A 16,117-nucleotide genomic window follows, 5' to 3' on the forward strand; every position below is an offset into this window, starting at 1 on the left:
TTGTATATGTTATATATGGTATATTATATATTATATATTATATACTATAAAATAGTATATTAATTATATGTATTTATTATATTATATTAATTATATTACGTGTTATTATATTTATTATATTTTATTTATTATATCTATTATATTCTATTTATTATATTCTAAAACTATACTAAAGAAAGAGCAAGGAGACACCAGAAGGCCAGACAAGAATGATCACAAAATCTCGTGACTGACCAGAGAGTCTGACACAGCTGGACTGGGATTGGCCATTAATTAAAAACAATTCACACGGAACCAATTAAAGATGCACCCGTTTGTAAGCAACCCCCAGGCCACATTCCAGGCAATCAGATAATTATTGTTTACATTTCTTTCCTGAGGCTTCTCAGGAGGAAAATCCTGGTGAAGGGATTGTTCAGAAAATGCTGGTGCCGCTCCTGAGCCGTGGAGCAGCAGCAGCTGAGCCCTCCCTGCGTGTGGAGCTGCAAACCAAAGCAGAGCAGATGCCACTCAGCAGGAGAAAACCAAATTGTTTGTACACGTGGAACGGGATGGGAGTGCAGGAAAAAGGAGAGAGGGGAGCGAGGCAGCTGGAGCTTGAGGAATTAACAAGGGCTGGGCTGTAGATGTGAGGGAGCAGAATAAATCAGGAGTGATGCATGAACTCACAGAAGGACCGGCTTTTGTAATTTCTGCTCCTCACAGTATTAATTGCTCCTCTTTGCTTTGCTGCTCTTCACAAGAAGGCAGAAGTCAGAAAGAATCACTACATTGCAACTCAGCTGGGAGACAAAAAATAATTCTTAAGCAGCTTATTCATTATATTTAATAAATCTCCAAATAGTATTTACTAGAGATTGTTTACGGTCCCGTGTTATTATATAACTTGTAAAAAAACCAACCCAAAGTGTCTTAAAATTGCTGCTTCCAAAGCAGTTCTGAGGCAGCTCCTTCTGGGGGAGATGTTTAGAGAGCAGGTTGCTCACACGTGCTGTGTGAGCCCTTCCTTTGTGAATTAATTGGGTTGATGCAGAAACATCAAAACAGATTAAGAAAACCTGCCACGGTTTTCCCTTCCAGACTCTGGGACCCTTGTTTGGTACAAGTTCTGTGTAGGTTTTAAGATATGTCTGTGCATTTCAGCATATCCATATTTTTAAGGCTTTGCATCAGATGGAGCAAAAGCAGGCAGTGACAAGATTTGCAGGGTGTAGAGTGTACATAATCTGACATTTTCAGGACACGGATTTTAACTAATTTACACCATCAAGCCACACTACTTAAATCTGTGACAGCAAACCATCTTCAAATTTTATATGGGAATGTCTTCACTCTGCAGATCTGAGATCCATCCCCTTGGTTCTGCAGAAGTTAATCTTCTTTTCCCCTCCCAGGTTAGGGCTGAGGATCTGCTGAACTTGCTGTTAATTCCACCTTTGCTCTTCCTCATGTCCAGGAGCTCACCTGGGCTCCTCCCTTTCACAGAGAGTTCACAGATTATCCCTGCATGGATTAAACTGGCTTTTGGTCAGCAGCAGATTAGTTGGTGAGTTGGAATAAGAATTACTGTGGGCAACAATTTGCACATATTTCAATGTATATATTTGAAATACTGAAAAACCAGCAGGTTTTCACAAAGGTGTGAAATGTCAATAATTATTTAAAGTTTCTGAAACATGCCATTATGTGTTTTATAATTAAAAACCAAGCTCCTTTACTGATACATCTGTTTCCTGCAAGTTAAATTCCACCCCTCCCAAGGATACTATTTGGATTTTTTCCTTAATGCAAAATTCCCTTCCAGCTTCAGAATCTGTTTTATTTATACCCGTGTTGTTTTATGGGTGAATATTTAAATTGCCGTGCTGACTAAGCAGGATCAATATCTGACTTTGCTGCTGAGGTGAAATGTTCCTTATTTACAGCTCTTGGATGACAATTGCCCTGTGGATGCAGCAGCCACTGCCACAATTCCTGCCTCTGTCCTGGGCTGACTCTGAGCTTAACAGTGCCAGGAGCTTTACTTAAATTTGGTTTGTGTAGAAACCTCTGAATAGCCATCCACCACTCCTTCCGTTCATTTATTTAATTGTTTATTTATTTCATTGTGAAATTATTGAATTTCATTTCATTTCACCTAATGTAGGCAGTTTGCTTTAGCTGGGTTTGTGTGGAAAACTCTGAATCAGCCATCCGCCACTCCTTCCGTTCATTTATTTAATTGTTTATTTATTTCTGTTTATTTATTTCATTGTGAAATTATTTAATTTCATTTCACTGCCTAATGCAGGCAGTTTGTAACTTGTATGGACTGGAGGAAAGGTGCTGTCAGACCCTGCCTGGGTTAGCTGCAATAGCACCAGGCAGGGTTTTGTTCCTCACAAGCTCCATGCTGAAATGACAGGCTTTCCCTGTGACGTGCTACAGAAGAATGAGCTGCACTTTAGGGCATTCATTAGAAAAGCTTCCTCCTATGCTTTCATAATATTATCTAATGATATGATTAAAATCTTTATGCTTGTCAGAGAAATTAAAGTTATAACTATATTTCATTTTATCTCAGAATAAACACTTGAGCTGAAACGTTGAGGAAGACAGGCACACAAAGTACCCCAAGCAGTCCAACACATCCCCAAATGCTCCTCTGGCTCAGCTTTCCTGCCACCCCTGGAATTCCCTTCCTTAGCAGGGGCTGCAGGAGCCTGAGGGATGGACAGGGGGATGTGATTGAAGTGCTTGGGTTTGTCCAGAGCCACCCAGACCAAAACAGCCCCAAGGAAACCCCAAGGAAACCCCACCAGGTCCTGCTGGCTGGAGGAATTTTGAAGGAATTTGATTCTGCATTGGTTTTGATGATGGGATTTGTTTTTCTTGTCGTCTACACAGGCAGGAAGGGTGAGTTCAGCTCACACCTTCACTGCAGGGCTCAGAAGGTCACAAGACCCACAGTTACAAAGCCTTTTGAGGAGTTATTGACCAATAACACACTGATCTGAGACCTTGGAAAACACTCCCAAACTTAGGTGCTAGAAGAGAGAATGTGGATTTCATAGTTTAAAACAGAGACACATAAACTAAGGAAAGTTTAGAGTTTAAGATATAGAGAAAAAAATAGTTACAAAGATAACAAGAAGTTTAGGATGCAGCGCTGTAGGTTTGTGTGCCATAACTTGATTGGCTAAAAAGCTTACACTATAACATGCGTCCATAAGATAAAATATTGAAGGGTTGGGTCAAAACCATAAATATCCAAATCACATTCCAGAGCAGCAAAACATGGAGGAGCTGAGGCTTCTCACCTTCCCAGGAGAAGGAATCTTGGCCAAGGGATTTTTCAGAAAATATCAGGTGACACTCATTGTGTCCTGTTGGAGCCATCCCCACGTCACGAATTGTTTCTGCTCTCCCTGCTCAGGGCTGGCAGCAGCACAGCAAAAATGGGAGTGCAGGGGAGACTGTTTGCAGTGCAAACACATTTTGGGTAATTAAGCTGGAATTGTTTACTGCTGCTGTTGTTCTGAGGGAGAATACGAATGAAACAAACGCGAGGTGATCTCGGTTGTCGAGCAGCACCCGGCGCTGCTTCAATTCCAGGCAAAAAATTGTATGTGATTACCAAGGGTAATTGTAACTTTGGGTTAAATATACCCAGAAAAAAAAAGAAAAAACAAAAGTAATATATAATTAAAGGTGGCAAAGGCAAGCACTTAAAAGTTATCACCCAGCAAAATGAATGTTTCCAGTAGAGCCTGGTCTGGGCTCCCTTGTGTGAGTGGATTCTTCCCCCATGCATTGCCTGCGATTTTTAACTCAGAACCTGGGCTTTGTCTTGGACACCAAGATAATGTAATTCACCCAATGAGCAGAGGTTCAATATTTCATTTAATTCTTACTGTTAATTGCTGTTTGTCTGCCTGGCTCGCTGGGTCCCCCAGGGTTTGGTGTGGGGAAGGAGCTGTTCATCACTGCATTGTCTGTGAGTGCCTCTCCTCAGCACAATGCAGGGGTGTCTCTCAAACATTCATTTGATTTATACCCTCTCATCCTGCTCCATGCACATGGAGGGCTACTGTTTCCATTCCACAGATAAGAAAGTGAAAACCAAAGACACTGAGGACAAAAGCTTTTGCTAATTTCTGAAAACTTGGATTTCTTGTGTTTAAATCAATGCTTTGAATTTCCAAAACAGAAAAATCCAGGTATTGAGGGGAAAACCCATCACTACTACTGATTTCCTATGAGGAGTGTTGTTTAAAAAGTCTCAAAAAATGCAATAATTTTTACACTTATCAAATAATAAATTTTGGGCTAAGTTTGCCTTCAGCTTTGCCTCCACAGGGCGCCAGGAGGAACTTGCCTGGTTTCAGGCTGTGTGGCAATAACACAATACGGGTTCTGTTCCAATGACGTCTCTGTTCTCTGCAGCCCCAGCTCCTGCCAGCCCTGGATCACGAGGGAGAGGAGCAGGTTTGCTCCTTTCAAGGCTGCACAACCTGGATGTCGCTTTAAACACCAGGCCCAGCCATAATTTCTCTGTTTCATTTGTTTTCCCTGGTTAGATTCGCTCAATCCCTACCGAGAACAAACACCTTCAGGGCCTTTGTTCAGAGCAGTGTGAAGGAACTCTGCTTGCATATTCATTCCTCCAGCAAATTAGCTCAAAAACCAAGAGAATTGTTGCTGAGATGTTGCCACAATTACACGCAAGGTCTGCTGGACAGGAAAGCTGAGAAATCACCATAATGCCTCAGTCTTGTCCTCTTTGTGAATCCTCCCCTGTCACCTGTTGGGAGCCCAAAAGACCCTTGTGGTTCTGCAGAATCTTTTCTGAGTCTGCAACCTGAACTTTTGGAATGTTTGTTAGAGGGAAAACAATCCTTTGCTCACGTTTTTTCCCCTCTAAATGCTTTCCCAAATCTCAGTTTTATAAATTTTGTATGTGTTAATAACTTGCTCTTTGTCAACATGCTTAGAAATGAATCCTTGACAAACAAATTTCTTAGGCATGACAGTGCAGCTCTTAATTAAAAATATAATTCAGGCAGCAAAGAGCCAGAGACAGCCAGTGGAACAATTTTTCATTGAAGAATGAGAGAAAAATAATACAGTCAGTGATATAATTTGAGCTTTTCTAACTCTTTTCTGCTACACAGTTTGATTGTTAATTTTAGATGAATAGAGAATTAAATGCTTTTAAGGATGTGAAAAGCCTGCAATCTCTTTCTTCTTTGTCCACCTTTGTTGAAGTTATTAATTATATATTATCTTTTTTAAATGTAACGTTTCCTCCTAATTAAACTCTTCCAAAGGTAAGGAGGTATTCTTGTTTTTATAGATCATAACAATTGATATGGGAATTGGGCTAAAAGTGGTTTTGTAAAACATCAGATTGTCTTCAGACCAGAGGGGAGCCTGTTCTGCTTTACATATGAAGGAAAAAACCTAAATTTACAAATCAGAGATCAAAATTTCGCCATTATATGACTATAGAGGGGGAAATGGGACAAGCAGACCCATTCACAGCCATTCCTTTTGGTGGGATTTGTCCAGCTATGTGTTTTGGAATAATTCCAGCATTTATATTAAAAAAAAAAAAAAAAAAAAAAAAAAAAAAAAAAAAAAAAGTTGAATTCACCATGGAGGTGGCTCAGATCAATGGGCTTTGATTTGGAATGGGCTTTGATCTGGAATTTTTATTCAGGTTCTAATAGCATTTATTAATGGAGCTGTTTGATAAGTGATTTGGGATTGTTATTCAGGATCTATACTATTTATTAATGCAATTGTTTGATAGGTGATTTGGAATTGTTATTCAGGATCTATACCATTTATTAATGCAGTTTTTTTGATAGGTGATATGGGATTGCTATTCAGGATCTCTAACATTTATTAATGCAGCTGTTTGATAGGTGATTTGGAATTGTTATTCAGGATCTGTGTAATTTATTAATTCAATTGTTTGATAGGTGATTTGGGATTGTTATTCAGGATCTGTATAATTTATTAATTCAATTGTTTGATAGGTGATTTGGAATTGTTATTCAGGATCTATTTTATTTATTAATGCAGCTGTTTGATAGGTGATTTGGGGTTTTTATTCAGGATCTATATCATTTATTAATGCAGTTTTTTGATAGGTGATGGCTTCTGGAGAGGGGATAATGCAGTCAGTGCCCAGGATGTGACTGCTCAGCCAAATGAGCAAAACCGAGCCTGAAAATTGGGTAAATAGAGCTGGAGAGCAACGATTGCAGAATCCTTTTGTCATATTTGCTCAGATCTCAGATAATCCTGAGAGCAACACTGCGCTTACCCAACTAACAGAGAAGTCAGGTTTTCCTTAAAACACTCCATTAAATCCCTTCTTTTGTCGTCGTCCTGCATTTAGTCCATGGCTTGGGAGGAAATGCCTTGCCTGTTTGCACAAATGGAAATTATTATCAGTGCATGTGCAAAATTGCTCAACTGATTTGAAATAACAGGATCTGCACAAGCCAAGTGAGCAGTGGATGTTCCTGTGATCATTATTTCCTACCCAGTTGCCTACTGTGAATGTAAGTGTTCATTGCTGACATATATATCTATAGGAATGCAGAGAAATACAGAGTAAATATCTTTTTTTTTTCTTTTTATTTCCTAATTTCTCTGGAAATTAGGATCAAGAGCCCTTTGTGATGGTTGTAATGGAGACTTAATATATGGCTTCCTTTGATAGGAATGTGTTTATTCCCCTCTATTTTCTTTCTTAACTGAAATGAAAAAAATCTCAAACAGCAACAGCAAACCAAACCAAGCAGACCAAAAAAGAACCCCAAAACCAAACAAAACAAAGAAAAAACTCTGAAACCAAACCAAACAAACAACAAAAATCAAAATACAATAAGAAAACCAAACCAAACTCCCAAACAAACAAAAAAAACCCCTCACATCTGCATTTGATAAAATTAAAAAAAAAAAAAAATCCTGCTTCTGCAAAATCTTTAGTTTCATTAAGAAACCCCTCATTCTAATTCAAGTTAGACCACATGAAAATGAACAGAAATAACTCATCTGGTAACAAAAATCTCTTCCTTGTTTGCTCACAAGACGCAAAGTTCACTGCCTTTTTGGGACAGAATTGCAGAATTCTTCCCTCTGCATTTTTTACTATCACTTTAATTCCAAGGGACTGTAACATATCTTTACCCCAAAAATTGCACTATATCAATGCTTTGCTGAATGGACCCAGGCTCTTAGAGATTCTGTGGTAAAAAGGGAACTGAATTTTACTTGATGCTCTCAGCAGTTCTGTTGGTGTGTTGTCCATTGCTTCAGCGTTTGTTTTTCCTTTTTCTTTTTCCCTTTCCCCCCTCTTTTTCCTGCTGTTTCCACCTTTGATTTAACTGGGAAAAGTTCCTGGTTCAACCAGATCTTCTCCATGGAACTCTGATATCCACTGGACATGCAGAAAAGCTCTTCCCAGCGTTCCTCCCAGCAATAAATGCAGATATTTCCCACTCTCCTGGTTTAATAAATCGGACTTTTGGCCTGGATGATTTTGTAGAAGCCTCCCCAGTCCAGTGAGTTTTTCTTTTTACCTGGAAATAAAAAACCCAGGGTTTGTCACTGCAGGCTCTGTTGGGGCAGTGCCTTGGGGGGATGAAAGCTTTGTCTCCTCTAACCCCAAAAATGCCCTCACCTGCCACCACTGCTGCTTGGCATTGTGGAGATTTAGAAAACTTTATTCCCAGAAGGACCAGAAAAAACCGATTTTTGCTAATATAGCTTTCCCCATCCTTCTCTCTGCATCCTTTTTCTATTTTTCCCAAGTCCTTTCTCTTTTTTAGTAATTTCAGCAGGTCAAGCAGAGGTTTGCTGGTCTCAGACTCTGATCAATACATTTCCCTACCAAAAATAAGCTGGTTTTCCTTCTGTTTTCAAATCAATACCCTAAAGTCTGAAAAACAGTTAAGCAAGCTCAAACCCATGGCATTTAAACAATGCTACCACAACAGCCTTGTGTTCATGTTTACAGATAAAACTGCTGCTTACCTTGACGTGGAGTTCAGGGGCCTTTATTTCAAATATAATTCTTTCAATAAGTTCACACAACATTTACAAAAATTAAGATGCTCCTGCTTTGTGGGTTTGGGTTTTTTTTTTTTTGTTTATTGGGGGGGTTTTTTTAGTTTTGGCTTTGGTTTTTTGGGGTTTTGTTTGTTTGTTTTGGGTTTTTGTTTTGTTGTTTTTGTTGGGAGTTTTGTTTTTGGTTTTGTTTTGGTTTGTTTTTTGGGGTTGTCTTTTGGTTTTTTTGGGGTTTTTTGGTTTTTTTTTTGTTGGTTTGTTTTTTGGTTTTTTTTTTTTTTTTTAATCTTTATATAAGCTTTTTTTTTTCCCACTTTTAACTTTTTTTTCCAAGTGCAGGAAACACTTTCAAAGCCACCCCAGGGAAAGCTCTAAGCCAGAGGACATACAGCATTTTCACTTTTTCGTGCTTCAGGCTAAGATGGTTTGACTGATCCATCATCTGAGCAGTAGGCAAGGCATGAATCATGCATGAAATGTCAGCTGAAATGTTAGTGCACCTTCGTGTCATTAATTGCATTTTTTTAATCTTCCGTCTGTACCATCTACAGAAATTCCCCAACATCCACAGAGTTGCGAGGATAAAACTTCAGAGGGTTTGGTTTGGTTGTGGTTGCTTTTGTTTTGTTGGTTTGTTTCTCTTTCGGAGGGGGAATGTTTGTGGATTTTTGTTTGTTTGGGTTTCTCAGGGTACAAAAGTTGAAGAGAGACTTGCAAGGGGTTTTTATGACTGCTGTGCAAGGATTGCTCAAAATCTCTTCTTCTAGACAGAAAATCTAGGTAAGATCCTGAAGTACAAAGGAATTCCAATGGAATTTCACCTCCCAGCAGAATTTGGCCACTGTTTTTAATTAGGAAATGCAATATATCTTCCCTCAGAACTATTTAAATTCCTGTAAATGGATCTCAAAAGGTACTCCAGTCCTGATTAAAATAAATGTTGTGTTTGATCTTCCTCCTTTGTGTGTGAGAGGACAGAAAAATCAGGTAAGAAACTGAAGTTATATTTCAGAATTTTATGTGATAGTCACAGTTTGTGAGTATTCACAATTTGCTGTGGAATCCAGAATTTTCTCAGAGGATGTGGAGCCCAGTTGGGTTTGGCTGCATTGGCAGAATTTGGGTTTTTTACAACCATAACAGACTTTCATTGACATTGGACATTTCCTGCTGCATGTTGGGAACTAAACAAATGAAATTATCTCTCTGCTGGGAATAATGCAGGTTTTTTTGTCTGGGAAATCATCTGAATTCCCATATTTCTCTGATATGATGTCACTGGATGGACTCTTCCTTTTTGCTCTGTGATGTCTGCCACTTTCAGCTGTGGAGCTCAAATATTCTCAGTATTTTCTTTTGCAGTTATATTTGTCCTCTTTCTTGCCTATTGCTTTTATTAATATTAAATGTAACATAAATTCATTGCTGCTTCAGAATGCCTGAAATTGAATTTACTGTTCCAATATTAATACAATTATGAACTTCCTTCTGGAAACTCTCCATCCCAAATCCAAGTCGCTGTTGCATATTCTGCTGGCCACGATGCCCCCCTGTTCATTTGCTATTAATACAGAAGTTTTTATGCTTTTTCTTTACCTAGGTACTTTCCAGATAAATGTAACCTTTTTCCGTAATGAAATTCTCAGAGTGAAGAATTTATTATTATTTTTATTCTTGGCACTAGCCTTGGGAAAGCAGAGACTTTGTGAGGAAACTCTTTCATTTTTCACTGCATGAGCACATTCCCCGACCTGCTCTCTGCTGAACTATGTTAATTTTCCTTATCAGCCTGCCATAGAAAGATAAACTGAGGTGTTTATCAAAATAAAATTTTGTGAAGGTTACATTTTCACATCCTCAGCTCCTTGACTTCATCCCTTCAGACAAAATGAAGCAATCTCTGAGTGCACAGGTTAAAGCAGAAAAGTGGCCCTTTCCCACTGCCGGAGATTTTCAGAATAAATGAGAATTATTCCTGCTCTTTGCATCCCTCTGGATCTCTGGAATTCTGTCATTCCCCCATTCCATCTTGCTATTTGTATAAATGTCTCATTTTAATTGAAGCCATAAACACAGAATTTGCCTTTTCTGATTTTTGTGGCTGTTTCAAAAATACAAATTTTATTGAACCTCAGGCCTTTAGTTACCTGGATTTTTTTTTTTTCACTCCAGTTCATTTCCTTGATAAGAATTAAAATACTTTCTGTTTCTACTGATGATAAATTTTCTTGTTAAAAAAAGACTAAGAGGCCGAATTCCTTCTTAAACCTTAAGGTACTCTATCAATCAAATATATTAAAACTGATTAAAACAAGCTTGAGGGGAAAAAGAAAATAAGAATCAAACCTGTCATTTTTGAAAATTTAGCCTCCTGTTTTGAATTATATCAGAGAATGAATAAATATAGTGACTTCCCAGAGACTTTGATAAAAATGCAGCTCAATACTTTAAAAGGTATTCCAGCCTATGGTTCAGATAAGCAAAAAGCAAAGGAGATTGGAATTACAAATCAATGATTTTTTCACTCTCAGGAATTGAATAGTTTATCAATTCCCCTTAAACATAAAAGAAATCACATTTGCAATCTGATTTTTACTTTTTAACTGCTATCTAAGGGCATTCGCCATAATTATGTTGGAAAAGCATTATGATGAGTCCAAATGCAGAATTTTTCCAGAAAAACATTTCAATTTATGATTTTAAGAAGGAAAAATAAATTCTGTGCTTTCATTTGCTGTTTTTATCCTTAAATCTTATTTATACAGGTTAGGGAGTATATTGTCTTTTCTTTAATTATCAAATGATTAATTTGTCCAAGTAGTCTGCAATATGTCCTGGCCCAAAGTAACAAACTCACAGATTGTGGAGCAGCCAAGGCAGTTGCAGATGCAATTTTTTTTTTTTCCAGAGTCTCTCTCAGCCATTTAAAAACTCAATAGTTGAGCTGAACTTCTATTGTAATTCCATCACAGTTATTTAGCTAAAAGAAGCAATTCCAGAATTTTCAGACAGGCCCATGATAGCAATGCATAATCCTTAAAATTGTCACACTGATATTACTTCAGCCCTTTATATGGCAAGATTAAAAGGGCTTTAATACCTTTCTCTCACAAAGTGGTGTGGAAATACTGCCTTCTCTGCTTCCTGAAATAGCTGCTCAGGCTTGCAATCATTTAAAAATATTATCGGGGGAGTTTTCAGGGCACAGAAGTTAAAAGATAAATTGTGCTGCTCCTGCAAATGTTAGGATACGCATGCTAATCTGACATTTCTGAGCGAGGGATGGAATAAAAACCTCCTGCAGTGGGAGAGAGGCTGCTGGACAATGGGTGCTCATTAAGAAAACACCAGCATGTGATTAACAACTACAGATACCTGCAAAATCTTCAGAATTCAAATTTTGTTTGAGAATCAGGTGAAATATTTGAGGATCCATTCATGTTCATGTGTAATGATCCTCACATAGAAAGCCACAACAGTGCACACCTTCCAAACAGTACCATTATTATTATTTTTAATTTCCTCCATTTATTCTTCTCAAGAACTGCAGGGTGATCACTGGATATTGAAGGAAAGGAAGGAATTACAGGATTTTTTGTTTCTGCTTCTTGTGTTGTGTCAGGACAGCCAGGACAGTGTTTAGCTCTTGATGGAAATGTTAGTAACAGCAACTGAAGTTGGTATCTTGTATTTCTCTATGCAATATTGCAAAACAGAACTGATCAATGTTTTATTTTCACATCAGGACCCATTCTTCACCTCCGGGATTTTGAGAAAATCCTCCGGTCCCTGTTGGGATGTGGATTTGTTTATATTTTAACAGGTAAAAACTCCAGGTGTGTTTCAGTGCAGAGTGTGAAACTCCATCAAGTGCAAGAAAATGCTGAGCACTCCACAAGCTGAGAAGAAGACGCACAGATGTGAAGTGCACAGAAATTCCAACCCTTGTGTTTTGCCCACAGAACATTGAGGACTTTGGGTTTCTTCACGGCAGGTTTGTGGGCTTTGGGTTTCTTCACAGGCGTGGGAATCAGGGATGCTGTAGAACTTTTGTTAGATGGTAGCTGAAGAGAAATATGAGGTGCGGTCCAATGTGTGTCTGACAGATGGCTGACAAGGTTATCAATGCAATTAGTGCTCATAAAAAAACCCCAAAATGCCAAACCTGTGTGAGGAGAGGGAGCCCTGCAGAGCTGCAGGAGCTCAGGTGAGATGGAGAAGCACCTGAGAGAGACCACAGCCCTGGGTGCTGCTGGCCCTGGGTCCTGCTGGCCCTGGGTCCTGCTCCTGCTTCTCCCCAGCTCTCTGCCAGCTCTGGGTCTTTACTGAAATCAATTTATCCTCCTTGGGCACTCCAGAGAGAGGGATGGAACCCTGCAGCCCTGAGGCTGCCTGGAATCTCTGTATGGGCTCAAGGACTCGTTTGACCCACGAGCTGTTTCAATGTCAATCCATGTGATATCCTCAAAGTGTGATTTCAGAAAGGTTTTTTCTCATTATTTTTTTCCCCATTTCTTTAACATTTTTTTCAGCCTGCTGATGGAGTCGCAGGCTGAGGATGCAGCAGAAGCAGGGACCCTCCCTGGGCAGGCATCAAGAGCTGCTGGGTCGCTTTCTGCGGAGTCTCACCCCACTCACTCCCCGCCGATAACTCAGCTGGATGCTGAGTTATGAAGGTTATGAAGTTTAACCTGATTCCCAGCCACCAAATCAACCTCTGAATGCAAGCCTGACTTGAACAGACAGGAGATAATTGCGTTTAATAAGCACGTGGGAAATGAGGTGTTGGAGGCTCTGTGGTGAGAACGCAAACAAACCCTTGAGAGAACAATGGCAGAACTGAGCAATAACTGCACCCTCCCATCTGCAGCTCTGCCACTCAGCTCCTGCAGAAGAAAGGTAATCCCAAATTAACCGGAGCTCTTTAAAAAGCTTGGATCAGTCTGATTAATCTTTGCTCTTCTCTGGTTTTTAACCATGACAAGAAAATGCATCAGCTCTGCTGTCAGGAAATACTGTCAATGAAATTTCCAGTGCTGTTGCTCTTGATTACCAAAGAATTTTTTCCTTTTTGCATTTTAGGTATTTAACAGCTTAAAATACTTCCCCAGTGAAGCATACACGATTAATATTTCATTACAAGAACTTTATTACGTCACGTTTTCTATTTTAAAAAAATCCCAAAACAAAGGATGCTGATTTTTTCTCATTCTGTAAAAACAGAAACAAGAGGAATTAGGGCTCTCTAGCCCACCTGAGAACTAAGATCTGCTTAGCTTTGAGGCCAGTATGAGGAGAAATAAATTTGTTAGTAGTGGAGTGATGTTCCACCATCGTCTAACCAAAGGAAGGGCTCTGATTCACTGTATTGTAGATTATTTTTTTTATTTGTTCCTCTAATCTGTGCTGGAACTCCCCTTATATTAACATTCCTGAGTCTGGAAGCAACAAGTTTCATTGCTAAAGTTTGTGTTCTATTGAGGGCTGGGTGCCAAACGAAGAATTATCAATTTTTGTCACTCCCTGTTCATGGAGCCCGTGCCACTCATGGCTTACAGGCTTTGATAAAATCCTGCTGGATTTTGTGCCCACCAGAAATTAAAACTTCTCAGGTTTATCTGTAAGGAAATAACTCCACACATTTTTACTTTTCTGTGCTGCTGTTGCTTGTTCTGTTTCACTATTTTACTTTTCCTGTATGAATAGCCTGTAATGCACAAAGGATTGGAAGGCCCAGAATGGATTTCTGTCTTCCAACAAGGATGGTTTTGATTTTGTTCTCTCTCCATTTTCTAAAAATTCAATTGCTTTCTGTTTGCCTTTGAGCTGATGTTTTTGTAGAATTGTCTATCATAATTCCAGCAACATATTTCTGTGCAGCTTGGTCAGAGCCCAGCATTGTAAATGCAAATTAAGATTTTTTTTCCTCTCATTGTGCATTGTTTTTATGTCTATCAACATCACATTTTAGCTGACATTTTATTGCCACTTTCTCAAGCTTGCAATAAAATCTCATTAGCATCATTAGATGGGAAACAGAAAACTTGGTAACTCAGTAAAGTTTTATTTCTATTTTTTTCTGCATATAGGACCCAGTACAAACCTCTTCCAGGGTAAAAGTTAACCTGGACCCCCAAACAACTTCATTTAGAAACCTTTAGCAAGGTTTTCAAAGCCCTTTTATTAATCACAAGATCTTCTCTTCTTCTCTGATCATCTGATCTGGATTTGCTTCATTTCTTGTCCCCTTCTCTCAGCCAAATCTGCTTATTTGACATCAGTTCTATGTCAGTAAGTTTGCAAAAATACTCAAGTGTCAATGTGCTAATCCTGGATGTGTAAATGCAGTGCAGGATATGGCACCAAATAATTCAGGAACTGCCCCCTGTCAAATGCACCCCTGCAAAAAACCTAAAAAAAACCCAAATAAGTAAAAATCTAATATAAGTAGCTTTGTTTGCTTAGGAAGAGTATGTTTTGCAAACAAGAACAGTCCAAAGATAATTGTAGAAAAATAAGAATAACAATATTTAGGTTAACATTTACCATAAAAGAACGGGAGCAGATTACCATTGAAAAGCCTTGGAAAATATCTCCTGAAAATGTGCTGTGGTGGTTTTGTACAGAAAGTTCTGTCGAATATCCTTTATTCCTGAGCCAAGGGGAAGAATTACTGAGAAAGATTTCTCCAAGAGTTTGTGTGCCTTTCCATATGCCACAGTTTAACAGGCACTAGCAGGTCTGTTTGTATCATCATTTTTTTGTCTTTAAAAAAAGAAAAAAAAAATTTGCTTTTTGCTAGTTTTCATATGTTCCCTAAAGATTTTCATCTTGCAAATAAAAGAGCTTAATTATTTCCATAATGGAAGGATTAGTGTTCCCATGAGCAGATTCTTACTGTTTAAAAGTCATTGTAGGTGTAATAAAATTCAAGCAGTTCATGACCAATGCAGCTGCTTCACAAATTACTGGAGTACAAAAAATAAGGGAATAATTAAAAAAAAAAAAAAAAAAACACCCAGCAAAACAACAAGAGAAAAGAGATTTTTAAAAGAGAGGATTAAAAATAAAACTAAACAAGCCCAGTGCCATCAGGTCAAACTAGTGGAGAAAAGTGTAATACGATAGCTGCCACCTAAATAAGCCTTAATGTTCCTGTGGATTTTCACAGGAGGGTTTGGGGATGGTGCATAAGAGCTGCCAGGAGAGTTCCCGTGGACTGAATGGCTTTATATTGCATTATATTCATATACATTTTATATTTATTACATATTGACCCCGGGATTTGGGATTCTGTGCAGCCACTGAGTGCAGCCTGCTCAGGCTTTACCCTCTCCATTTTAGCCCATAGAAAAAATACCAACCTTGTGTGAGGATTTACAAGCCACAAGGGTTTGAGTAGAATGGTAGTGGATTTGTCACAGGGTGAAAAAGTAGAATTTTTGGGGCTTTAGAATGGGGGTTCAAGAGGCAAGATGGAGGAATTTGGGCATGTCCTGTCCTTCTTCTTGTCCTTCATCTTCTGCTGTGATGGTGACACTTCTGGATTGGTTTAGAGTAGAGACAGACTGTTTAATGTAGGTGATAGGTGTTGGAGAATTATTGTCAATAAAGTACACACAGTTCTTAGTGTAAAAAGGCAACACCACCCCGAGGGCAGGGACTGTGCCACAATCCAACCTGCTGGACAGACCTCAGCAGGTCTGAGAAAGAATGTGATAAATAAGAGAAAATAAACAACCTTGAGAAGCAGAACTGATGAATCTTGACTTCTTCTTCAGTTGTGGGGCTGAGGAAAAAAAGAGAATTTCTAATACCTCAAAAGTCATCTCAAGCACAGAAACCTGAGACTCAGGAACAGAAGTTACCCAAAGAATGTGGCACCAAAGCAGTGCAGGAGCTCTGGCTGTCCCCAAGCTTTGTTTGTACTGGTTCTAAAGGAGAAGCCTGATGGATCCAAGGAGCTTCCCAGATCCAAGGAGCTTCCCAGAGCTGCCTTGTGCAGCAGAGCTGGAGGTGCAGGTGAGCTTGGTTCTCCATCCATCCATCCATC

At 39.0% G+C, this 16,117-nt stretch overlaps 1 long non-coding RNA gene across 1 annotated transcript; it reads left to right on the forward strand.

The window, feature by feature from the left end:
• Window positions 1-10,188: 10,188 nt before the first annotated feature.
• LOC134425939 (uncharacterized) lies at window positions 10,189-16,073 on the forward strand. The gene is made up of 3 exons (XR_010029811.1): window positions 10,189-12,058; window positions 12,597-12,963; window positions 15,846-16,073. It is a non-coding gene; the product is annotated as an uncharacterized LOC134425939 (long non-coding RNA).
• Window positions 16,074-16,117: the final 44 nt, after the last annotated feature.

Source organism: Melospiza melodia, chromosome 16, assembly GCF_035770615.1.
Source record: "Melospiza melodia melodia isolate bMelMel2 chromosome 16, bMelMel2.pri, whole genome shotgun sequence".
NCBI classification, from domain to species: Eukaryota; Metazoa; Chordata; class Aves; order Passeriformes; family Passerellidae; genus Melospiza; species Melospiza melodia.